The following is a 26457-nucleotide window of genomic DNA, read 5'->3' as shown; positions in this document are numbered from 1 at the left end:
CACCTGTATATGAGGGGGGGCACATACTTCTCACCTGTATATGAGGGGGGGCACATACTTCTCACCTGTATATGAGGGGGGGCACATACTTCTCACCTGTATATGAGGGGGGGGCACATACTTCTCACCTGTATATGAGGGGGGGCACATACTTCTCACCTGTATATGAGGGGGGGGCACATACTTCTCACCTGTATATGAGGGGGGGGGCACATACTTCTCACCTGTATATGAGGGGGGGGCACATACTTCTCACCTGTATATGAGGGGGGGGCACATACTTCTCACCTGTATATGGGGGGGGGCACATACTTCTCACCTGTATATGAGGGGGGGGCACATACTTCTCACCTGTATATGAGGGGGGGGCACATACTTCTCACCTGTATATGAGGGGGGGGCACATACTTATCACCTGTATATGAGGGGGGGGGCACATACTTCTCACCTGTATATGAGGGGGGGGGCACATACTTCTCACCTGTATATGAGGGGGGGGGCACATACTTCTCACCTGTATATGAGGGGGGGGGCACATACTTCTCACCTGTATATGAGGGGGGGGGCACATACTTCTCACCTGTATATGAGGGGGGGCACATACTTATCACCTGTATATGAGGGGGGGGCACATACTTATCACCTGTATATGAGGGGGGGGGCACATACTTATCACCTGTATATGAGGGGGGGGGCACATACTTATCACCTGTATATGAGGGGGGGGGCACATACTTCTCACCTGTATATGAGGGGGGGGGCACATACTTCTCACCTGTATATGTGGGGGGGGGCACATACTTCTCACCTGTATATGAGGGGGGGCACATACTTATCACCTGTATATGAGGGGGGGGCACATACTTCTCACCTGTATATGAGGGGGGGCACATACTTCTCACCTGTATATGAGGGGGGGGCACATACTTCTCACCTGTATATGAGGGGGGGGGGCACATACTTCTCACCTGTATATGAGGGGGGGGGCACATACTTCTCACCTGTATATGAGGGGGGGGGCACATACTTCTCACCTGTATATGAGGGGGGGGGGCACATACTTCTCACCTGTATATGAGGGGGGGCACATACTTATCACCTGTATATGAGGGCGGGGCATACTTCTCACCTGTATATGAGGGGGGGGGGGCACATACTTATCACCTGTATATGAGGGGGGGCACATACTTCTCACCTGTATATGAGGGGGGGGGCACATACTTCTCACCTGTATATGAGGGGGGGGGCACATACTTCTCACCTGTATATGAGGGGGGGGGGCACATACTTCTCACCTGTATATGAGGAGGGGGCACATACTTCTCACCTGTATATGAGGAGGGGGCACATACTTCTCACCTGTATATGAGGGGGGGGGGGCACATACTTATCACCTGTATATGAGGGGGGGGCACATACTTATCACCTGTATATGAGGGGGGGGGGCACATACTTATCACCTGTATATGAGGGGGGGGGACATACTTATCACCTGTATATGAGGGGGGGGCACATACTTATCACCTGTATATGAGGGGGGGGGCACATACTTATCACCTGTATATGAGGGGGGGGGCACATACTTCTCACCTGTATATGAGGGGGGGGGCACATACTTCTCACCTGTATATGAGGGGGGGCACATACTTCTCACCTGTATATGAGGGGGGGGGGGCACATACTTCTCACCTGTATATGAGGAGGGGGCACATACTTCTCACCTGTATATGAGGAGGGGGCACATACTTATCACCTGTATATGAGGGGGGGGGGGGCACATACTTCTCACCTGTATATGAGGGGGGGGGCATACTTCTCACCTGTATATGAGGGGGGGGGCACATACTTCTCACCTGTATATGAGGGGGGGGGGCACATACTTCTCACCTGTATATGAGGGGGGGGCACATACTTCTCACCTGTATATGGGGGGGGGGCACATACTTCTCACCTGTATATGGGGGGGGGGGGGCACATACTTCTCACCTGTATATGAGGGGGGGGGCACATACTTCTCACCTGTATATGAGGGGGGCACATACTTCTCACCTGTATATGAGGAGGGGGCACATACTTCTCACCTGTATATGGGGGGGGGCACATACTTCTCACCTGTATATGAGGGGGGGGGCACATACTTCTCACCTGTATATGAGGGGGGGGGGGCACATACTTCTCACCTGTATATGAGGGGGGGGGCACATACTTCTCACCTGTATATGAGGGGGGGGGGGCACATACTTCTCACCTGTATATGAGGGGGGGGGCACATACTTCTCACCTGTATATGAGGGGGGGGGCACATACTTCTCACCTGTATATGAGGGGGGGGCACATACTTCTCACCTGTATATGAGGGGGGGGGCACATACTTCTCACCTGTATATGAGGGGGGGGGGGCACTCACCTGTAATAAGACCCCCAGGAGGAGGCACAGGAACACCTGGTAGACCCCCATCTCCCCCACCAGCTTCAGGGCGTCCTCCACCTCCATGTGTCCCCCGATATCTCCCTGCGCCCCCGACAACTGCAAGACGAGATCACAGAATCCACAGAAGCCCAGAGGTATATACAGGAGGAGGGGAGGTATATACAGGAGGAGGGCGGTATATACAGGAGGAGGGGAGGTATATACAGGAGGAGGGCGGTATATACAGGAAAAGAGGAGGAATATAGAGGAGGAGGGGAGGTATATACAGGAGGAGGGCAGTATATACAGGAGGAGGGGAGGTATATACAGGAGGAGAGCAGTATATACAGGAGGAGGGGAGGTATATACAGGAGGAGGGGAGGTATATACAGGAGGAGGGGAGGTATATACAGGAGGAGGGGAGGTATATACAGGAGGAGGGCAGTATATACAGGAGAAGGGGAGGTATATACAGGAGGAGGGGAGGTATATACAGGAGGAGGGCAGTATATACAGGAGGAGGGCAGTATATACAGGAGGAGAGGAGGTATATACAGGAGGAGGGGAGGTATATACAGGAGGAGGGGAGGTATATACAGGAGGAGGGGAGGTATATACAGGAGGAGGGGAGGTATATACAGGAGGAGGGGAGGTATATACAGGAGGAGGGCAGTATATACAGGAGGAGGGCAGTATATACAGGAGGAGAGGAGGTATATACAGGAAGAGGGGAGGTATATACAGGAGGAGGGGAGGTATATACAGGAGGAGGGGAGGTATATACAGGAGGAGGGCAGTATATACAGGAGGAGGGGAGGTATATACAGGAGGAGGGGAGGTATATACAGGAGGAGGGCAGTATATACAGGAGGAGGGCAGTATATACAGGAGGAGGGGAGGTATATACAGGAGGAGGGCAGTATATACAGGAGGAGGGGAGGTATATACAGGAGGAGGGGAGGTATATACAGGAGGAGGGCAGTATATACAGGAGGAGGGGAGGTATATACAGGAGGAGGGGAGGTATATACAGGAGGAGGGCAGTATATACAGGAGGAGGGGAGGTATATACAGGAGGAGGGGAGGTATATACAGGAGGAGGGGAGGTATATACAGGAGGAGGGGAGGTATATACAGGAGGAGGGGAGGTATATACAGGAGGAGGGGAGGTATATACAGGAGGAGAGGAGGTATATACAGGAGGAGAGGAGGTGTATACAGGAGGAGGGGAGGTATATACAGGAGGAGGGGAGGTATATACAGTAGGAGGGGAGGTGTATACAGGAGGAGGGGAGGTGTATACAGGAGGAGGGCAGTATATACAGGAGGAGGGCAGTATATACAGGAGGAGGGGAGGTATATACAGGAGGAGGGGAGGTATATACAGGAGGAGGGTAGGTATATACAGGAGGAGGGCAGTATATACAGGAGGAGAGCAGTATATACAGGAGGAGGGGAGGTATATACAGTAGGAGGGCAGTATATACAGGAGGAGGGGAGGTATATACAGGAGGAGGGCAGTATATACAGGAGGAGGGCAGTATATACAGGAGGAGGGCAGTATATACAGGAGGAGGGGAGGTATATACAGGAGGAGGGCAGTAAATACAGGAGGAGGGGAGGTATATACAGGAGGAGGGGAGGTATATACAGGAGGAGGTGAGGTATATACAGGAGGAGGGGGAGGTATATACAGGAGGAGGGGGAGGTATATACAGGAGGAGGGGAGGTATATACAGGAGGAGGGGAGGTATATACAGGAGGAGGGGAGGTATATACAGGAGGAGAGGAGGTATATACAGGAGGAGAGGAGGTATATACAGGAGGAGAGGAGGTATATACAGGAGGAGAGGAGGTATATACAGGAGGAGGGGAGGTATATACAGTAAGAGGGGAGGTATATACAGGAGGAGGGCAGTATATACAGGAGGAGGGCAGTATATACAGGAGGAGGGGAGGTATATACAGGAGGAGGGGAGGTATATACAGGAGGAGGGGAGGTATATACAGGAGGAGAGCAGTATATACAGGAGGAGGGGAGGTATATACAGTAGGAGGGGAGGTGTATACAGGAGGAGGGGAGGTATATACAGGAGGAGGGCAGTATATACAGGAGGAGGGCAGTATATACAGGAGGAGGGGAGGTATATACAGGAGGAGGGGAGGTATATACAGGAGGAGGGGAGGTATATACAGGAGGAGAGCAGTATATACAGGAGGATGGGAGGTATATACAGGAGGATGGGAGGTATATACAGGAGGATGGGAGGTATATACAGGAAGAGGGGAGGTATATACAGGAGGAGGGGAGGTATATACAGGAGGAGGGGAGGTATATACAGGAGGAGGGCAGTATATACAGGAGGAGGGCAGTATATACAGGAGGAGGGGCAGTATATACAGGAGGAGGGGAGGTATATACAGTAGGAGGGCAGTATATACAGGAGGAGGGCGGTATATACAGGAGGAGGGGAGGTATATACAGGAGGAGGGCAGTATATACAGGAGGAGGGGAGGTATATACAGGAGGAGGGCAGTATATACAGGAGGAGGGGAGGTATATACAGGAGGAGGGCAGTATATACAGGAGGAGGGGCAGTATATACAGGAGGAGGGGAGGTATATACAGGAGGAGGGCAGTATATACAGGAGGAGGGGAGGTATATACAGGAGGAGGGGAGGTATATACAGGAGGAGGGGCAGTATATACAGGAGGAGGGGCAGTATATACAGGAGGAGGGCAGGTATATACAGGAGGAGGGCAGGTATATACAGGAGGAGGGCAGGTATATACAGGAGGAGGGCAGTATATACAGGAGGAGGGCAGTATATACAGGAGGAGGGCAGTATATACAGGAGGAGGGCAGTATATACAGGAGGAGGGGTATATACAGGAGGAGGGGGTATATACAGGAGGAGGGCAGTATATACAGGAGGAGGGAGGTATATACAGGAGGGGGCAGTATATACAGGAGGAGGGGAGGTATATACAGGAGGAGGGGAGGTATATACAGGAGGAGGGCAGTATATACAGGAGGAGAGGAGGTATATACAGGAGGAGAGGAGGTATATACAGGAGGAGGGGAGGTATATACAGGAGGAGGGGCGGTATATACAGGAGGAGGGGAGGTATATACAGTAGGAGGGCGGTATATACAGGAGGAGGGCGGTATATACAGGAGGAGGGGAGGTATATACAGGAGGAGGGCAGTATATACAGGAGGAGGGGAGGTATATACAGGAGGAGGGCAGTATATACAGGAGGAGGGGAGGTATATACAGGAGGAGGGCAGTATATACAGGAGGAGGGGCAGTATATACAGGAGGAGGGGAGGTATATACAGGAGGAGGGCAGTATATACAGGAGGAGGGGAGGTATATACAGTAGGAGGGCAGTATATACAGGAGGAGGGGCAGTATATACAGGAGGAGGGGAGGTATATACAGGAGGAGGGCAGTATATACAGGAGGAGGGGAGGTATATACAGGAGGAGGGGAGGTATATACAGGAGGAGGGAGGTATATACAGGAGGAGAGGAGGTATATACAGGAGGAGAGGAGGTATATACAGGAGGAGAGGAGGTATATACAGGAGGAGAGGAGGTATATACAGGAGGAGGGGAGGTATATACAGTAAGAGGGGAGGTATATACAGGAGGAGGGCAGTATATACAGGAGGAGGGCAGTATATACAGGAGGAGGGGAGGTATATACAGGAGGAGGGGAGGTATATACAGGAGGAGGGGAGGTATATACAGGAGGAGAGCAGTATATACAGGAGGAGGGGAGGTATATACAGTAGGAGGGGAGGTGTATACAGGAGGAGGGGAGGTATATACAGGAGGAGGGCAGTATATACAGGAGGAGGGCAGTATATACAGGAGGAGGGGAGGTATATACAGGAGGAGGGGGCAGTATATACAGGAGGAGGGGAGGTATATACAGGAGGAGGGCAGTATATACAGGAGGAGGGGAGGTATATACAGGAGGAGGGCAGTATATACAGGAGGAGGGGAGGTATATACAGGAGGAGGGGAGGTATATACAGGAGGAGAGCAGTATATACAGGAGGATGGGAGGTATATACAGGAGGATGGGAGGTATATACAGGAGGATGGGAGGTATATACAGGAAGAGGGGAGGTATATACAGGAGGAGGGGAGGTATATACAGGAGGAGGGGAGGTATATACAGGAGGAGGGGAGGTATATACAGGAGGAGGGCAGTATATACAGGAGGAGGGGCAGTATATACAGGAGGAGGGGAGGTATATACAGTAGGAGGGCAGTATATACAGGAGGAGGGCGGTATATACAGGAGGAGGGGAGGTATATACAGGAGGAGGGCAGTATATACAGGAGGAGGGGAGGTATATACAGGAGGAGGGCAGTATATACAGGAGGAGGGGAGGTATATACAGGAGGAGGGCAGTATATACAGGAGGAGGGGCAGTATATACAGGAGGAGGGGAGGTATATACAGGAGGAGGGCAGTATATACAGGAGGAGGGGAGGTATATACAGGAGGAGGGGAGGTATATACAGGAGGAGGGGCAGTATATACAGGAGGAGGGGCAGTATATACAGGAGGAGGGCAGGTATATACAGGAGGAGGGCAGGTATATACAGGAGGAGGGCAGGTATATACAGGAGGAGGCAGTATATACAGGAGGAGGGCAGGTATATACAGGAGGAGGGCAGTATATACAGGAGGAGGGCAGTATATACAGGAGGAGGGCAGTATATACAGGAGGAGGGGGTATATACAGGAGGAGGGGGTATATACAGGAGGAGGGCAGTATATACAGGAGGAGGGAGGTATATACAGGAGGGGGCAGTATATACAGGAGGAGGGGAGGTATATACAGGAGGAGGGGAGGTATATACAGGAGGAGGGCAGTATATACAGGAGGAGAGGAGGTATATACAGGAGGAGAGGAGGTATATACAGGAGGAGAGGAGGTATATACAGGAGGAGGGGAGGTATATACAGGAGGAGGGCAGTATATACAGGAGGAGGGGCAGTATATACAGGAGGAGGGGAGGTATATACAGTAGGAGGGCGGTATATACAGGAGGAGGGCGGTATATACAGGAGGAGGGGAGGTATATACAGGAGGAGGGCAGTATATACAGGAGGAGGGGAGGTATATACAGGAGGAGGGCAGTATATACAGGAGGAGGGGAGGTATATACAGGAGGAGGGCAGTATATACAGGAGGAGGGGCAGTATATACAGGAGGAGGGGAGGTATATACAGGAGGAGGGCAGTATATACAGGAGGAGGGGAGGTATATACAGTAGGAGGGCAGTATATACAGGAGGAGGGGCAGTATATACAGGAGGAGGGGAGGTATATACAGGAGGAGGGCAGTATATACAGGAGGAGGGCAGTATATACAGGAGGAGAGGAGGTATATACAGGAGGAGGGCAGTATATACAGGAGGAGGGGAGGTATATACAGGAGGAGGGGAGGTATATACAGGAGGAGGGCAGTATATACAGGAGGAGGGGAGGTATATACAGGAGGAGGGGAGGTATATACAGGAGGAGGGGAGGTATATACAGGAGGAGGGGAGGTATATACAGGAGGAGAGGAGGTATATACAGGAGGAGAGGAGGTATATACAGGAGGAGAGGAGGTATATACAGGAGGAGGGGAGGTATATACAGTAAGAGGGGAGGTGTATACAGGAGGAGGGGAGGTATATACAGGAGGAGGGCAGTATATACAGGAGGAGGGCAGTATATACAGGAGGAGGGGAGGTATATACAGGAGGAGGGGAGGTATATACAGGAGGAGAGCAGTATATACAGGAGGATGGGAGGTATATACAGGAGGATGGGAGGTATATACAGGAGGAGAGGAGGTATATACAGGAAGAGGGGAGGTATATACAGGAGGAGGGGAGGTATATACAGGAGGAGGGGAGGTATATACAGGAGGAGGGGAGGTATATACAGGAGGATGGGAGGTATATACAGGAGGAGGGGAGGTATATACAGGAGGAGAGCAGTATATACAGGAGGATGGGAGGTATATACAGGAGGATGGGAGGTATATACAGGAGGAGAGGAGGTATATACAGGAAGAGGGGAGGTATATACAGGAGGAGGGGAGGTATATACAGGAGGAGGGGAGTTATATACAGGAGGAGGGCAGTATATACAGGAGGAGGGGCAGTATATACAGGAGGAGGGGAGGTATATACAGTAGGAGGGCGGTATATACAGGAGGAGGGCGGTATATACAGGAGGAGGGGAGGTATATACAGGAGGAGGGGAGTATATACAGGAGGAGGGCAGTATATACAGGAGGAGGGAGGTATATACAGGAGGAGGGCAGTATATACAGGAGGAGGGGAGGTATATACAGGAGGAGGGCAGTATATACAGGAGGAGGGGCAGTATATACAGGAGGAGGGGAGGTATATACAGGAGGAGGGCAGTATATACAGGAGGAGGGGAGGTATATACAGGAGGAGGGGAGGTATATACAGGAGGAGGGGCAGTATATACAGGAGGAGGGCAGGTATATACAGGAGGAGGGCAGGTATATACAGGAGGAGGGCAGGTATATACAGGAGGAGGGCAGGTATATACAGGAGGAGGGCAGTATATACAGGAGGAGGGCAGGTATATACAGGAGGAGGGCAGGTATATACAGGAGGAGGGCAGTATATACAGGAGGAGGGAGGTATATACAGGAGGGGGCAGTATATACAGGAGGAGGGGAGGTATATACAGGAAGAGGGGAGGTATATACAGGAGGAGGGCAGTATATACAGGAGGAGAGGAGGTATATACAGTAGGAGGGCGGTATATACAGGAGGAGGGCGGTATATACAGGAGGAGGGGAGGTATATACAGGAGGAGGGCAGGTATATACAGGAGGAGGGCAGTATATACAGGAGGAGGGCAGTATATACAGGAGGAGGGCAGTATATACAGGAGGAGGGGGTATATACAGGAGGAGGGCAGTATATACAGGAGGAGGGAGGTATATACAGGAGGAGAGGAGGTATATACAGGAGGAGAGGAGGTATATACAGGAGGAGGGCAGTATATACAGGAGGAGAGGAGGTATATACAGGAGGAGAGGAGGTATATACAGGAGGAGAGGAGGTATATACAGGAGGAGAGGAGGTATATACAGGAGGAGGGGCAGTATATACAGGAGGAGGGGAGGTATATACAGGAGGAGGGCAGTATATACAGGAGGAGGGGAGGTATATACAGGAGGAGGGCAGGTATATACAGGAGGAGGGGCAGTATATACAGGAGGAGGGGCAGTATATACAGGAGGAGGGCAGGTATATACAGGAGGAGGGCTGGTATATACAGGAGGAGGGCTGGTATATACAGGAGGAGGGCAGTATATACAGGAGGAGGGCAGGAATATACAGGAGGAGGGCAGTATATACAGGAGGAGGGCAGTATATACAGGAGGAGGGCAGTATATACAGGAGGAGGGGGTATATACAGGAGGAGGGGGTATATACAGGAGGAGGGGGTATATACAGGAGGAGGGCAGTATATACAGGAGGAGGGAGGTATATACAGGAGGGGGCAGTATATACAGGAGGAGGGGAGGTATATACAGGAGGAGGGGAGGTATATACAGGAGGAGGGCAGTATATACAGGAGGAGAGGAGGTATATACAGGAGGAGAGGAGGTATATACAGGAGGAGAGGAGGTATATACAGGAGGGGGGGAGGTATATACAGGAGGAGGGCAGTATATACAGGAGGAGGGGCAGTATATACAGGAGGAGGGGAGGTATATACAGTAGGAGGGCGGTATATACAGGAGGAGGGCAGTATATACAGGAGGAGGGGAGGTATATACAGGAGGAGGGCAGTATATACAGGAGGAGGGGAGGTATATACAGGAGGAGGGGAGGTATATACAGGAGGAGGGCAGTATATACAGGAGGAGGGGCAGTATATACAGGAGGAGGGGAGGTATATACAGGAGGAGGGCAGTATATACAGGAGGAGGGGAGGTATATACAGTAGGAGGGCAGTATATACAGGAGGAGGGCGGTATATACAGGAGGAGGGGAGGTATATACAGGAGGAGGGCAGTATATACAGGAGGAGGGCAGTATATACAGGAGGAGGGCAGTATATACAGGAGGAGGGCAGTATATAAAGGAGGAGGGCAGTATATACAGGAGGAGAGGAGGTATATACAGGAGGAGGGCAGTATATACAGGAGGAGGGGAGGTATATACAGGAGGAGGGGAGGTATATACAGGAGGAGGGCAGTATATACAGGAGGAGGGGAGGTATATACAGGAGGAGGGGAGGTATATACAGGAGGAGGGGAGGTATATACAGGAGGAGGGGAGGTATATACAGGAGGAGAGGAGGTATATACAGGAGGAGAGGAGGTATATACAGGAGGAGGGGAGGTATATACAGTAAGAGGGGAGGTATATACAGTAAGAGGGGAGGTATATACAGTAAGAGGGGAGGTATATACAGTAAGAGGGGAGGTATATACAGGAGGAGGGCAGTATATACAGGAGGAGGGCAGTATATACAGGAGGAGGGGAGGTATATACAGGAGGAGGGGAGGTATATACAGGAGGAGAGCAGTATATACAGGAGGAGGGGAGGTATATACAGTAGGAGGGGAGGTGTATACAGGAGGAGGGGAGGTATATACAGGAGGAGGGCAGTATATACAGGAGGAGGGCAGTATATACAGGAGGAGGGGAGGTATATACAGGAGGAGGGGAGGTATATACAGGAGGAGAGCAGTATATACAGGAGGATGGGAGGTATATACAGGAGGATGGGAGGTATATACAGGAGGAGAGGAGGTATATACAGGAAGAGGGGAGGTATATACAGGAGGAGGGGAGGTATATACAGGAGGAGGGCAGTATATACACAGGAGGAGGGGCAGTATATACAGGAGGAGGGGAGGTATATACAGTAGGAGGGCAGTATATACAGTAGGAGGGCAGTATATACAGGAGGAGGGCGGTATATACAGGAGGGGAGGTATATACAGGAGGAGGGGAGTATATACAGGAGGAGGGCAGTATATACAGGAGGAGGGGAGGTATATACAGGAGGAGGGCAGTATATACAGGAGGAGGGGAGGTATATACAGGAGGAGGGCAGTATATACAGGAGGAGGGGAGGTATATACAGTAGGAGGGCAGTATATACAGGAGGAGGGGAGGTATATACAGTAGGAGGGCAGTATATACAGGAGGAGGGCGGTATATACAGGAGGAGGGGAGGTATATACAGGAGGAGGGCAGTATATACAGGAGGAGGGCAGTATATACAGGAGGAGGGCAGTATATACAGGAGGAGGGGAGGTATATACAGGAGGAGGGCGGTATATACAGGAGGAGGGGCGGTATATACAGGAGGAGGGGAGGTATATACAGGAGGAGGGCAGTATATACAGGAGGAGGGGAGGTATATACAGTAGGAGGGCAGTATATACAGGAGGAGGGCGGTATATACAGGAGGAGGGGAGGTATATACAGGAGGAGGGCAGTATATACAGGAGGAGGGCAGTATATACAGGAGGAGGGCAGTATATACAGGAGGAGGGCAGTATATAAAGGAGGAGGGCAGTATATACAGGAGGAGAGGAGGTATATACAGGAGGAGGGCAGTATATACAGGAGGAGGGGAGGTATATACAGGAGGAGGGGAGGTATATACAGGAGGAGGGCAGTATATACAGGAGGAGGGGAGGTATATACAGGAGGAGGGGAGGTATATACAGGAGGAGGGGAGGTATATACAGGAGGAGGGGAGGTATATACAGGAGGAGAGGAGGTATATACAGGAGGAGAGGAGGTATATACAGGAGGAGGGGAGGTATATACAGTAAGAGGGGAGGTATATACAGTAAGAGGGGAGGTATATACAGTAAGAGGGGAGGTATATACAGTAAGAGGGGAGGTATATACAGGAGGAGGGCAGTATATACAGGAGGAGGGCAGTATATACAGGAGGAGGGGAGGTATATACAGGAGGAGGGGAGGTATATACAGGAGGAGAGCAGTATATACAGGAGGAGGGGAGGTATATACAGTAGGAGGGGAGGTGTATACAGGAGGAGGGGAGGTATATACAGGAGGAGGGCAGTATATACAGGAGGAGGGCAGTATATACAGGAGGAGGGGAGGTATATACAGGAGGAGGGCAGGTATATACAGGAGGAGGGCAGGTATATACAGGAGGAGGGCAGGTATATACAGGAGGAGAGGAGGTATATACAGGAGGAGGGCAGGTATATACAGGAGGAGGGCAGTATATACAGGAGGAGGGCAGTATATACAGGAGGAGGGCAGGTATATACAGGAGGAGGGCAGTATATACAGGAGGAGGGCAGTATATACAGGAGGAGGGGGTATATACAGGAGGAGGGCAGTATATACAGGAGGAGGGCAGTATATACAGGAGGAGGGCAGTATATACAGGAGGAGGGCAGTATATACAGGAGGAGGGGGTATATACAGGAGGAGGGCAGTATATACAGGAGGAGGGAGGTATATACAGGAGGGGGCAGTATATACAGGAGGAGGGGAGGTATATACAGGAGGAGGGGAGGTATATACAGGAGGAGGGCAGTATATACAGGAGGAGAGGAGGTATATACAGGAGGAGAGGAGGTATATACAGGAGGAGAGGAGGTATATACAGGAGGAGGGGAGGTATATACAGGAGGAGGGGAGGTATATACAGGAGGAGGGGAGGTATATACAGGAGGAGGGGAGGTATATACAGGAGGAGGGCAGGTATATACAGGAGGAGAGGAGGTATATACAGGAGGAGGGCGGTATATACAGGAGGAGGGGGGTATATACAGGAGGAGGGGGTATATACAGGAGGAGGGCGGTATATACAGGAGGAAGGGGGTATATACAGGAGGAGGGCAGGTATATACAGGAGGAGGGGCAGTATATACAGGAGGAGGGAGGTATATACAGGAGGAGGGGAGGTATATACAGGAGGAGGGGAGGTATATACAGGAGGAGGGCAGTATATACAGGGGGAGGGCAGTATATAAAGGAGGAGGGCAGTATATACAGGAGGAGGGGAGGTATATACAGGAGGAGGGCAGTATATACAGGAGGAGGGAGGTATATACAGGAGGAGGGGAGGTATATACAGGAGGAGGGGAGGTATATACAGAAGTAGGGGAGGTATATACAGAAGGAGGGGGTATATACAGGAGGAGGGGAGGTATATACAGGAGGAGGGGAGGTATATACAGGAGGAGGGCGGTATATACAGGAGGAGGGCAGTATATACAGGAGGAGGGCAGTATATACAGGAGGAAGGCAGTATATACAGGAGGATGGGAGGTATATACAGGAGGAGAGGAGGTATATACAGGAAGAGGGGAGGTATATATAGGAGGAGGGGAGGTATATACAGGAGGAGGGGAGGTATATACAGGAGGAGGGGAGGTATATACAGGAGGAGGGGAGGTATATACAGGAGGAGGGGGGTATATACAGGAGGAGGGCGGTATATACAGGAGGAGGGGAGGTATATACAGGAGGAGGGCAGTATATACAGGAGGAGGGCAGTATATACAGGAGGAGGGCAGTATATACAGGAGGATGGGAGGTATATACAGGAGGAGAGGAGGTATATACAGGAAGAGGGGAGGTATATACAGGAGGAGGGGAGGTATATACAGGAGGAGGGGAGGTATATACAGGAGGAGGGGAGGTATATACAGGAGGAGGGGAGGTATATACAGGAGGAGGGGAGGTATATACAGGAGGAGGGCAGGTATATACAGGAGGAGGGCAGGTATATACAGGAGGAGAGGAGGTATATACAGGAGGAGGGCGGTATATACAGGAGGAGGGGGGTATATACAGGAGGAGGGCAGTATATACAGGAGGAGGGCAGTATATACAGGAGGAAGGGGGTATATACAGGAGGAGGGCAGGTATATACAGGAGGAGGGGCAGTATATACAGGAGGAGGGGAGGTATATACAGGAGGAGGGGAGGTATATACAGGAGGAGGGGAGGTATATACAGGAGGAGGGCAGTATATACAGGGGGAGGGCAGTATATAAAGGAGGAGGGCAGTATATACAGGAGGAGGGGAGGTATATACAGGAGGAGGGCAGTATATACAGGAGGAGGGAGGTATATACAGGAGGAGGGGAGGTATATACAGGAGGAGGGGAGGTATATACAGGAGGAGGGGAGGTATATACAGAAGTAGGGGAGGTATATACAGAAGGAGGGGGTATATACAGGAGGAGGGGAGGTATATACAGGAGGAGGGGAGGTATATACAGGAGGAGGGCGGTATATACAGGAGGAGAGGAGGTATATACAGGAGGAGGGGAGGTATATACAGGAGGAGGGCAGTATATACAGGAGGAGGGCGGTATATACAGGAGGAGGGGAGGTATATACAGGAGGAGGGCAGTATATACAGGAGGAGGGCAGTATATACAGGAGGAGGGCAGTATATACAGGAGGAGGGGAGGTATATACAGGAGGAGGGGCAGTATATACAGGAGGAGGGGCAGTATATACAGGAGGAGGGGAGGTAAATACAGGAGGAGGGCAGTATATACAGGAGGAGGGGAGGTATATACAGGAGGGGAGGTATATACAGGAGGAGGGCGGTATATACAGGAGGAGGGGGGTATATACAGGAGGAGGGGGGTATATACAGGAGGAAGGCAGTATATACAGGAGGAGGGAGGTATATACAGGAGGGGGCAGTATATACAGGAGGAGGGGAGGTATATACAGGAGGAGTGGAGGTATATACAGTAGGAGGGGCAGTATATACAGGAGGAGGGCGGTATATACAGGAGGAGGGCGGTATATACAGGAGGAGGGGAGGTATATACAGGAGGAGGGGAGGTATATACAGGAGGAGGGGAGGTATATACAGGAGGAGGGGAGGTATATACAGGAGGAGGGGAGGTATATACAGGAGGAGGGGAGGTAAATACAGGAGGAGGGCAGTATATACAGGAGGAGGGAGGTATATACAGGAGGAGGGCAGGTATATACAGGAGGAGGGGCAGTATATACAGGAGGAGGGGCAGTATATACAGGAGGAGGGCGGTATATACAGGAGGAGGGCGGTATATACAGGAGGAGGGGGGTATATACAGGAGGAAGGCAGTATATACAGGAGGAGGGAGGTATATACAGGAGGGGGCAGTATATACAGGAGGAGTGGAGGTATATACAGGAGGAGTGGAGGTATATACAGGAGGAGTGGAGGTATATACAGGAGGAGTGGAGGTATATACAGGAGGAGGGGAGGTATATACAGGAGGAGGGGCGGTATATACAGGAGGAGGGGAGGTATATACAGGAGGAGGGGAGGTATATACAGGAGGAGGGCAGTATATACAGGAGGAGGGCAGTATATACAGGAGGAGGGGAGGTATATACAGGAGGAGGGGCAGTATATACAGGAGGAGGGGCAGTATATACAGGAGGAGGGGAGGTATATACAGGAGGAGGGCAGTATATACAGGAGGAGGGGAGGTATATACAGGAGGAGGGGCAGTATATACAGGAGGAGGGGCAGTATATACAGGAGGAGGGGAGGTATATACAGCAGGAGGGCAGTATATACAGGAGGAGGGGAGGTAAATACAGGAGGAGGGCAGTATATACAGGAGGAGGGAGGTATATACAGGAGGAGGGCAGGTATATACAGTTGGAGGGGCAGTATATACAGGAGGAGGGGCAGTATATACAGGAGGAGGGCGGTATATACAGGAGGAAGGCAGTATATACAGGAGGATGGAGGTATATACAGGAGGGGGCAGTATATACAGGAGGAGTGGAGGTATATACAGGAGGAGTGGAGGTATATACAGGAGGAGTGGAGGTATATACAGGAGGAGTGGAGGTATATACAGGAGGAGAGGAGATATATACAGGAGGAGAGGAGGTATATACAGGAGGAGGGCAGTATATACAGGAGGAGAGGAGGTATATACAGGAGGAGTGGAGGTATATACAGGAGGAGGGCAGTATATACAGGAGGAGGGGCAGTATATACAGGAGGAGGGCAGTATATACAGGAGGAGGGGCAGTATATACAGGAGGAGGGCAGTATATACAGGAGGAGGGCGGTATATACAGGAGGAGGGCAGTATATACAGGAGGAGGGCAGTATATACAGGAGGAGGGCAGTATATACAGGAGGAGGGCAGTATATACAGGAGGAGGGCAGGTATATACAGAGGAGGGCAGTATATACAGGAGGAGGGCAGTATATACAGGAGGAGGGCAGTATATACAGGAGGAGGGCAGTATATACAGGAGGAGGGCAGTATATACAGGAGGAGGGGAGGTATATACAGGAGGAGGGGCAGTATATACAGGAGGAGGGGAGGTATATACAGGAGGAGGGCAGTATATACAGGAGGAGGGGAGGTATATACAGGAGGAGGGGAGGTATATACAGGAGGAGGGGAGGTATATACAGGAGGAGGGCAGTATATACAGGAGGAGGGCAGTATATACAGGAGGAGGGGGTATATACAGGAGGAGGGCAGTATATACAGGAGGAGGGCAGTATATACAGGAGGAGGGGGTATATACAGGAGGAGGGCAGTATATACAGGAGGAGGGGAGGTATATACAGGAGGAGGGGAGGTATATACAGGAGGAGGGGAGGTATATACAGGAGGAGGGCGGTATATACAGGAGGAGGGGAGGTATATACAGGAGGAGGGGAGGTATATACAGGAGGAGGGGAGGTATATACAGGAGGAGGGGAGGTATATACAGGAGGAGGGGAGGTATATACAGGAGGAGGGCAGTATATACAGGAGGAGAGGAGGTATATACAGGAGGAGAGGAGGTATATACAGGAGGAGGGCGGTATACACAGGAGGAGGGGAGGTATATACAGGAGCAGGGGAGGTATATACAGGAGGAGGGGAGGTATATACAGGAGGAGAGCAGTATATACAGGAGGAGGGGAGGTATATACAGGAGGAGGGCGGTATATACAGGAGGAGGGCGGTATATACAGGAGGAGGGCGGTATATACAGGAGGAGGGCAGTATATACAGGAGGAGGGCAGGTATATACAGGAGGAGGGCAGGTATATACAGGAGGAGGGCAGGTATATACAGGAGGAGGGCAGGTATATACAGGAGGAGGGCAGTATATACAGGAGGAGGGCAGTATATACAGGAGGAGGGGAGGTATATACAGGAGGAGGGCAGTATATACAGGAGGAGGGCAGGTATATACAGGAGGAGGGGAGGTATATACAGGAGGAGGGGAGGTATATACAGGAGGAGGGGAGGTATATACAGGAGGAGGGGAGGTATATACAGGAGGAGGGGAGGTATATACAGGAGGAGGGGAGGTATATACAGGAGGAGGGGAGGTATATACAGGAGGAGGGGAGGTATATACAGGAGGAGGGGAGGTATATACAGGAGGAGGGGAGGTATATACAGGAGGAGGGCAGGTATATACAGGAGGAGGGCAGGTATATACAGGAGGAGGGCAGGTATATACAGGAGGAGGGCAGGTATATACAGGAGGAGGGGAGGTATATACAGGAGGAGGGGAGGTATATACAGGAGGAGGGGAGGTATATACAGGAGGAGAGGAGGTATATACAGGAGGAGAGGAGGTATATACAGGAGGAGGGGAGGTATATACAGGAGGAGGGGAGGTATATACAGGAGGAGAGGAGGTATATACAGGAGGAGAGGAGGTATATACAGGAGGATGGCAGTATATACAGGAGGATGGCAGTATATACAGGAGGAGGGGAGGTATATACAGGAGGAGGGAGCTATATACAGGAGGAGGGGAGGTATATACAGGAGGAGGGGAGGTATATACAGGAGGGCAGTATATACAGGAGGAGGGCAGTATATACAGGAGGAGGGGAGATATATACAGGAGGAGGGGAGGTATATACAGGAGGAGGGCAGGTATATACAGGAGGAGGGGAGGTATATACAGGAGGAGGGGAGGTATATACAGGAGGAGGGGAGGTATATACAGGAGGATGGGAGGTATATACAGGAGGATGGGAGGTATATACAGGAGGAGGGGAGGTATATACAGGAGGAGGGGAGGTATATACAGGAGGAGGGCGGTATATACAGGAGGATGGGAGGTATATACAGGAGGAGGGGGTATATACAGGAGGAGGAGAGGTATATACAGGAGGAGGGGAGGTATATACAGGAGGAGGGCGGTATATACAGGAGGAGGGGAGGTATATACAGGAGGAGGGGAGGTATATACAGGAGGAGGGGAGGTATATACAGGAGGAGGGCAGTATATACAGGAGGAGGGGAGGTATATACAGGAGGAGGGCAGTATATACAGGAGGAGGGCAGTATATACAGGAGGAGGGGAGGTATATACAGGAGGAGGGGAGGTATATACAGGAGGAGGGGAGGTATATACAGGAGGAGGGCAGTATATACAGGAGGAGGGGAGGTATATACTGGAGGATGGCAGTATATACAGGAGGAGGGCAGTATATACAGGAGGAGGGCAGTATATACAGGAGGAGGGCAGTATATACAGGAGGAGGGGAGGTATATACAGGAGGAGGGCAGTATATACAGGAGGAGAGGAGGTATATACAGGAGGAGGGGAGGTATATACAGGAGGAGGGCAGTATATACAGGAGGAGGGCAGTATATACAGGAGGAGGGGAGGTATATACAGGAGGAGGGGAGGTATATACAGGAGGAGGGGAGGTACATACAGGAGGAGAGGAGGTATATACAGGAGGAGGGGAGGTATATACAGGAGGAGGGGAGGTACATACAGGAGGAGAGGAGGTATATACAGGAGGAGGGGAGGTACATACAGGAGGAGAGGAGGTATATACAGGAGGAGGGGAGGTATATACAGGAGGAGGGGAGGTATATACAGGAGGAGGGGAGGTATATACAGGAGGAGGGCAGTATATACAGAAGGAGGAAGGTATATACAGGAGTAGGGGAGGTATATACACGAGGAGGGCAGTATATACAGGAGTAGGGGGCAGTATGATAAAAGTTATATTCCTGTACATGGGGGGCAGTATATAGAGCTGAATACTGGGGTGTATACCGAGGTGTATATAGGGCTGTATAAAGGGATGTATATAGGACTGTATAACGGAGTGTGTATGGAGCTGTACATGGCGCTGTATACTGCGGCGTATATGGGGCTGTATACCGGGGCGTATATGGGGCTGTATACCGGGGCGTATATGGGGCTGTATACCGGGGCTGTATACCGGGGCGTATATGGGGCTGTATACCGGTGAGTATTTGGGGCTGTATACCGGGGAGTATATGGGGCTGTATACCGGGGCGTATATGGGGCTGTATATCGGGGCGTATATGGGGCTGTATACCGGGGAGTATATGGGGCTGTATACCGGGGAGTATATGGGGCTGTATACCGGGGCGTATATGGGGCTGTATACCGGGGAGTATATGGGGCTGTATACCGGGGCGTATATGGGGCAGTATACCGGGGCGTATATGGGGCTGTATACCGGGGCGTATATGGGGCTGTATACCGGGGCTGTATACCGGGGCGTATATGGGGCTGTATACCGGGGCGTATATGGGGCTGCATACCGGGGCGTATATGGGGCTGTATACCGGGGCGTATATGGGGCTGCATACCGGGGCGTATATGGGGCTGTATATAATGCTGTATACCGGGGTGTATATAATGCTGTATACCGGGGTGTATATAATGCTGTATACCGGGGTGTATATAATGCTGTATACCGGGGTGTATATAATGCTGTATACCGGGGTGTATATAATGCTGTATACCGGGGTGTATATAATGCTGTATAGCGGGGCGTATATAGGGCTGTATATAATGCTGTATACCGGGGTGTATATAATGCTGTATACCGGGGTGTATATAATGCTGTATACCGGGGCGTATATAGGGCTGTATATAATGCTGTATACCGGGGTGTATATAATGCTGTATACCGGGGTGTATATAATGCTGTATACCGGGGCGTATATAGGGCTGTATATAATGCTGTATACCGGGGTGTATATAATGCTGTATACCGGGGTGTATATAAGGCTGTATACTGGGGTGTATATAGGGCTGTATCTGTAGCTATATACTGGGGTGTATATAGAGCTGTATGTGTAGCTGTATATAGGGCTGTATACTGGGGTGTATATGTAGCTGTATGTGTAGCTGTATATAGGGCTGTATACTGGGGTGTATATGTAGCTGTATACTGGGGTGTATATAGGGCTGTATACTGGGGTGTATATAGGGCTGTATACTGGGGTGTATATAGGGCTGTATGTGTAGCTATATACTGGGGTGTATATAGGGCTGTATATGTAGCTGTATACTGGGGTGTATATAAGGCTGTATACTGGGGTGTATATAGGGCTGTATACTGGGGTGTATATAGGGCTGTATCTGTAGCTATATACTGGGGTGTATATAGGGCTGTATGTGTAGCTGTATAGAGGGCTGTATACTGGGGTGTATATGTAGCTGTATACTGGGGTGTATATAGGGCTGTATACTGGGGTGTATATGTAGCTGTATACTGGGGTGTATATATAGAGCTGTATATAGGGCTGTATGTGTAGCTGTATACTGGGGTGTATATAGGGCTGTATGTGTAGCTATATACTGAGGTGTATATAGGGATGTATGTGTAGCTGTATACTGGGGTGTATATAGGGATGTATGTGTAGCTGTATACTGGGGTGTATATAGGGATGTATGTGTAGCTGTATACTGGGGTGTATATAGGGATGTATGTGTAGCTGTATACTGGGGTGTATATATAGAGCTGTATATAGGGCTGTATGTGTAGCTGTATACTGGGGTGTATATAGGGCTGTATGTGTAGCTATATACTGAGGTGTATATAGGGATGTATGTGTAGCTGTATACTGGGGTGTATATAGGGATGTATGTGTAGCTGTATACTGGGGTGTATATAGGGATGTATGTGTAGCTGTATACTGGGGTGTATATAGGGATGTATGTGTAGCTGTATACTGGGGTGTATATAGGGCTGTATGTGTAGCTATATACTGAGGTGTATATAGGGATGTATGTGTAGCTGTATACTGGGGTGTATATAGGGATGTATGTGTAGCTGTATACTGGGGTGTATATAGGGATGTATATGTAGCTGTATACTGGGGTGTATATAGGGATGTATGTGTAGCTGTATATAGAGCTGTATGTGTAGCTGTATATAGGGCTGTATCTGTAGCTGTATACTGGGGTGTATATAGGGCTGCATGTGTAGCTGTATACCGGGGTGTATATAGAGCTGTATATAGGGCTGTATGTGTAGCTGTATATAGAGCTGTATATAGGGCTGTATATGTAGCTGTATACCGGGGTGTATATAGGGCTGTATGTGTAGCTGTATATAGGGCTGTATATGTAGCTGTATATAGGGCTGTATGTGTAGCTGTATATAGAGCTGTATGTGTAGCTGTATACTGGGGTGTATATAGGGGTGTATATAGGGCTGTATACTGGGGTGTATACTGGGGTGTATATAGAGCTGTATATAGGGCTGTATCTGTAGCTATATACCGGGGGACCTGTATATATGAGGCTCTCGGGGTTCCGGATGTTTTTACCTTCCGGTTTCTCTTCCTCTTCCACGTTGTTCATCTTTCCTGAGTGGGAGGAGCCATTTAATGGGCGGGGACTGTGGAGGCGGGACCAGGAAGTTCTCCTCCTATTAGATGAGGACAACAAAGTAACAGCTGAAAGAGGAAACACTGCAGAGCATCTCACCCCAAACACCTGTGCTGCTGCAGAGCATTCCTCTCGACCTGTCCTCCTTTTCTCCTCCTGCAGAGCATTCCTCCTGACCTGTCCTCCTGCAGAGCATTCCTCCCGTCCTGTCCTCCTCCTCTCCTCCCGCAGAGCATTCCTCCTGACCTCTTCTCCTCCTGCAGAGCATTCCTCCTGACCTCTTCTCCTCCTGCAGAGCATTCCTCCTGACCTGTCCTCCTGCAGAGCATTCCTCCTGACCTGTCCTCCTGCAGAGCATTCCTCCAGACCTGTCCTCCTGCAGAGCATTCCTCCTGACCTCTCCTCCTCCTCTCCTCCTGCAGAGCATTCCTCCTGACCTGTCCTCCTCCTCTCCTCCTGCAGAGCATTCCTCCTGACCTCTCCTCCTCCTCTCCTCCTGCAGAGCATTCCTCCTGACCTGTCCTCCTCTCCTCCTGCAGAGCATTCCTCCTGACCTCTCCTCCTCCTCTCCTCCTGCAGAGCATTCCTCCCGACCTGTCCTCCTCCTCTCCTCCTGCAGAGCATTCCTCCTGACCTCTTCTCCTCCTGCAGAGCATTCCTCCTGACCTCTTCTCCTCCTGCAGAGCATTCCTCCTGACCTGTCCTCCTGCAGAGCATTCCTCCCGACCTGTCCTCCTCCTCTCCTCCTGCAGAGCATTCCTCCTGACCTCTCCTCCTCCTCTCCTCCTGCAGAGCATTCCTCCTGACCTGTCCTCCTCTCCTCCTGCAGAGCATTCCTCCTGACCTCTCCTCCTCCTCTCCTCCTGCAGAGCATTCCTCCCGACCTGTCCTCCTCCTCTCCTCCTGCAGAGCATTCCTCCTGACCTCTTCTCCTCCTGCAGAGCATTCCTCCTGACCTCTTCTCCTCCTGCAGAGCATTCCTCCTGACCTGTCCTCCTGCAGAGCATTCCTCCTGACCTGTCCTCCTGCAGAGCATTCCTCCTGACCTCTTCTCCTCCTGCAGAGCATTCCTCCAGACCTCTCCTCCTCTCCTCCCGCAGAGCATTCCTCCTGACCTGTCCTCCTCTCCTCCTGCAGAGCATTCCTCCAGACCTCTCCTCCTCTCCTCCCGCAGAGCATTCCTCCTGACCTGTCCTCCTCCTCTCCTCCTGCAGAACATTCCTCCTGACCTGTCCTCCTGCAGAGCATTCCTCCTGACCTGTCCTCCTCCTCTCCTCCTGCAGAGCATTCCTCCTGACATGTCCTCCTGCAGAGCATTCCTCCTGACCTGTCCTCCTCCTCTCCTCCTGCAGAGCATTCCTCCTGACCTGTCCTCCTCCTCTCCTCCTGCAGAGCATTCATCCTGACCTCTCCTCCTCCTCTCCTCCTGCAGAGCATTCCTCCTGACCTCTCCTCCTCTCCTCCTGCAGAGCATTCCTCCAGACCTCTCCTCCTCTCCTCCCGCAGAGCATTCCTCCTGACCTGTCCTCCTCCTCTCCTCCTGCAGAACATTCCTCCTGACCTGTCCTCCTGCAGAGCATTCCTCCTGACCTGCCCTCCTCCTGCAGAGCATTCCTCCTGACCTGTCCTCCTGCAGAGCATTCCTCCTGACCTGTCCTCCTGCAGAGCATACCTCCTGACCTGTCCTCCTCCTCTCCTCCTGCAGAGCATTCCTCCTGACCTGTCCTCCTCCTCTCCTCCTGCAGAGCATTCACCCTGACCTCTCCTCCTCCTCTCCACCTGCAGAGCATTCCTCCTGACCTGTCCTCCTCTCCTCCTGCAGAGCATTCCTCCTGACCTGTCCTCCTCCTCTCCTCCTGCAGAGCATTCCTCCTGACCTGTCCTCCTCCTCTCCTCCTGCAGAGCATTCCTCCTGGCCTCTCCTCCTCCTCTCCTTCTGCAGAGCATTCCTCCTGACCTCTCCTCCTCTCCTCCTGCAGAGCATTCCTCCTGACCTGTCTTCTTCTCCTCCTGCAGAGCATTCCTCCTGACCTGTCCTCCTGCAGAGCATTCCTCCTGACCTGTCCTCCTGCAGAGCATTCCTCCTGACCTGTCCTCCTGCAGAGCATTCCTCCTGACCTGTCCTGCTCCTCTCCTCCTGCAGAGCATTCCTCCTGACCTGTCCTCCTCCTCTCCTCCTGCAGAGCATTCCTCCTGACCTGTCCTCCTGCAGAGCATTCCTCCTGACCTGCCCTCCTCCTCTCCTCCTGCAGAGCATTCCTCCTGACCTGTCCTCCTGCAGAGCATTCCTCCTGACCTGTCCTCCTCCTCTCCTCCTGCAGAGCATTCCTCCTGAACTCTCCTCCTCTCCTCCTGCAGAGCATTCCTCCTGACCTGTCCTCCTGCAGAGCATTCCTCCTGACCTGTCCTCCTGCAGAGCATTTCTCCTGACCTGTCCTCCTCCTCTCCTCCTGCAGAGCATTCCTCCTGACCTGTCCTCCTCCTCTCCTCCTGCAGAGCATTCCTCCTGACCTCTCCTCCTGCAGAGCATTCCTCCTGACCTGTCTTCCTGCAGAGCATTCCTCCTGACCTGTCCTCCTCTCCTCCTGCAGAGCATTCCTCCTGACCTCTCCTTCTTTCCTCCTGCAGAGCATTCCTCCTGACCTGTCCTCCTCTCCTCCTGCAGAGCATTCCTCCTGACCTGTCCTCCTCTCCTCCTGCAGAGCATTCCTCCTGACCTCTCCTCCTCTCCTCCCGCAGAGCATTCCTCCTGACCTCTCCTCCTCTCCTCCCGCAGAGCATTCCTCCTGACCTCTCCTCCTGCAGAGCATTCCTCCTGACCTGTCCTCCTCTCCTCCTGCAGAGCATTCCTCCTGACCTGTCCTCCTGACCTCTCCTCCTGCAGAGCATTCCTCCTGACCTGTCCTCCTCTCCTCCTGCAGAGCATTCCTCCTGACCTCTCCTTCTTTCCTCCTGCAGAGCATTCCTCCTGACCTGTCCTCCTCTCCTCCTGCAGAGCATTCCTCCTGACCTCTCCTCCTGCAGAGCATTCCTCCTGACCTCTCCTCCTGCAGAGCATTCCTCCTGACCTCTCCTTCTTTCCTCCTGCAGAGCATTCCTCCTGACCTGTCCTCCTCTCCTCCTGCAGAGCATTCCTCCTGACCTGTCCTCCTCTCCTCCTGCAGAGCATTCCTCCTGACCTCTCCTCCTCTCCTCCTGCAGAGCATTCCTCCTGACCTCTCCTCCTGCAGAGCATTCCTCCTGACCTCTCCTCCTCTCCTCCTGCAGAGCATTCCTCCTGACCTCTCCTCCTGCAGAGCATTCCTCCTGACCTCTCCTCCTGCAGAGCATTCCTCCTGACCTGTCCTCCTCCTCTCCTCCTGCAGAGCATTCCTCCTGACGTCTCCTTCTTTCCTCCTGCAGAGCATTCCTCCTGACCTCTCCTCCTCTCCTCCTGCAGAGCATTCCTCCTGACCTCTCCTCCTCTCCTCCTGCAGAGCATTCCTCCTGACCTGTCCTCCTCTCCTCCTGCAGAGCATTCCTCCTGACCTGTCCTCCTCCTCTCCTCCTGCAGAGCATTCCTCCTGACCTGTCCTCCTCCTCTCCTCCTGCAGAGCATTCCTCCTGACCTGTCCTCCTCCTCTCCTCCTGCAGAGCATTCCTCCTGACCTCTCCTCTCCTCCTGCAGAGCATTCCTCCTGACCTGTCCTCCTCCTCTCCTCCTGCAGAGCATTCCTCCTGACCTGTCCTCCTCCTCTCCTCCTGCAGAGCATTCCTCCTGACCTGTCCTCCTCCTCTCCTCCTGCAGAGCATTCCTCCTGACCTGTCCTCCTCCTCTCCTCCTGCAGAGCATTCCTCCTGACCTGTCCTCCTCCTCTCCTCCTGCAGAGCATTCCTCCTGACCTGTCCTCCTCTCCTCCTGCAGAGCATTCCTCCTGTGTCTTCTCCTGGGAGTGACATCAGATGGTGACGAGTCCAGTGACTGACTGCTGGAACGAGCAATAGGAGGCATCCACTACGGGAAGGGGCGGAGTCATGTGACGGATGACGGAGCTGCCTGTTACCATGGAGACAAGGTGATGCTTCATGTGACAAATCTGCAGTTTTGGGAGAGACGAAAGACCCCCGATACACGAGACGTCACCGAGACCCCCGATACACGAGACGTCACGAGACCCCCGATACACGAGACGTCACCGAGACCCCCGATACACGGGACGTCACCGAGACCCCCGATACACGAGACGTCACCGAGACCCCCGATACACGGGACGTCCCCGAGACCCCCGATACACGGGACGTCCCCGAGACCCCCGATACACGGGACATCACCGAGACCCCCGATACACGGGACGTCACCGAGACCCCCGATACACG

At 51.9% G+C, this 26457-nt stretch overlaps 1 long non-coding RNA gene across 1 annotated transcript; it reads right to left on the bottom strand.

Moving 5' to 3' along the window:
• Positions 1-2413: 2413 nt before the first annotated feature.
• Positions 2414-26222, bottom strand: LOC140107127 (uncharacterized). The gene is made up of 3 exons (XR_011851007.1): positions 25984-26222; positions 22041-22141; positions 2414-2527 (listed from the first exon to the last, which is right to left on the bottom strand). It is a non-coding gene; the product is annotated as an uncharacterized lncRNA (long non-coding RNA).
• Positions 26223-26457: the final 235 nt, after the last annotated feature.

Source organism: Engystomops pustulosus, unplaced genomic scaffold, assembly GCF_040894005.1.
Source record: "Engystomops pustulosus unplaced genomic scaffold, aEngPut4.maternal MAT_SCAFFOLD_118, whole genome shotgun sequence".
NCBI lineage: Eukaryota > Metazoa > Chordata > Amphibia > Anura > Leptodactylidae > Engystomops > Engystomops pustulosus.
The sequence above is the reverse complement of the archived record's forward strand: the minus strand, read 5'-3'. Positions and strand labels throughout refer to the sequence as shown.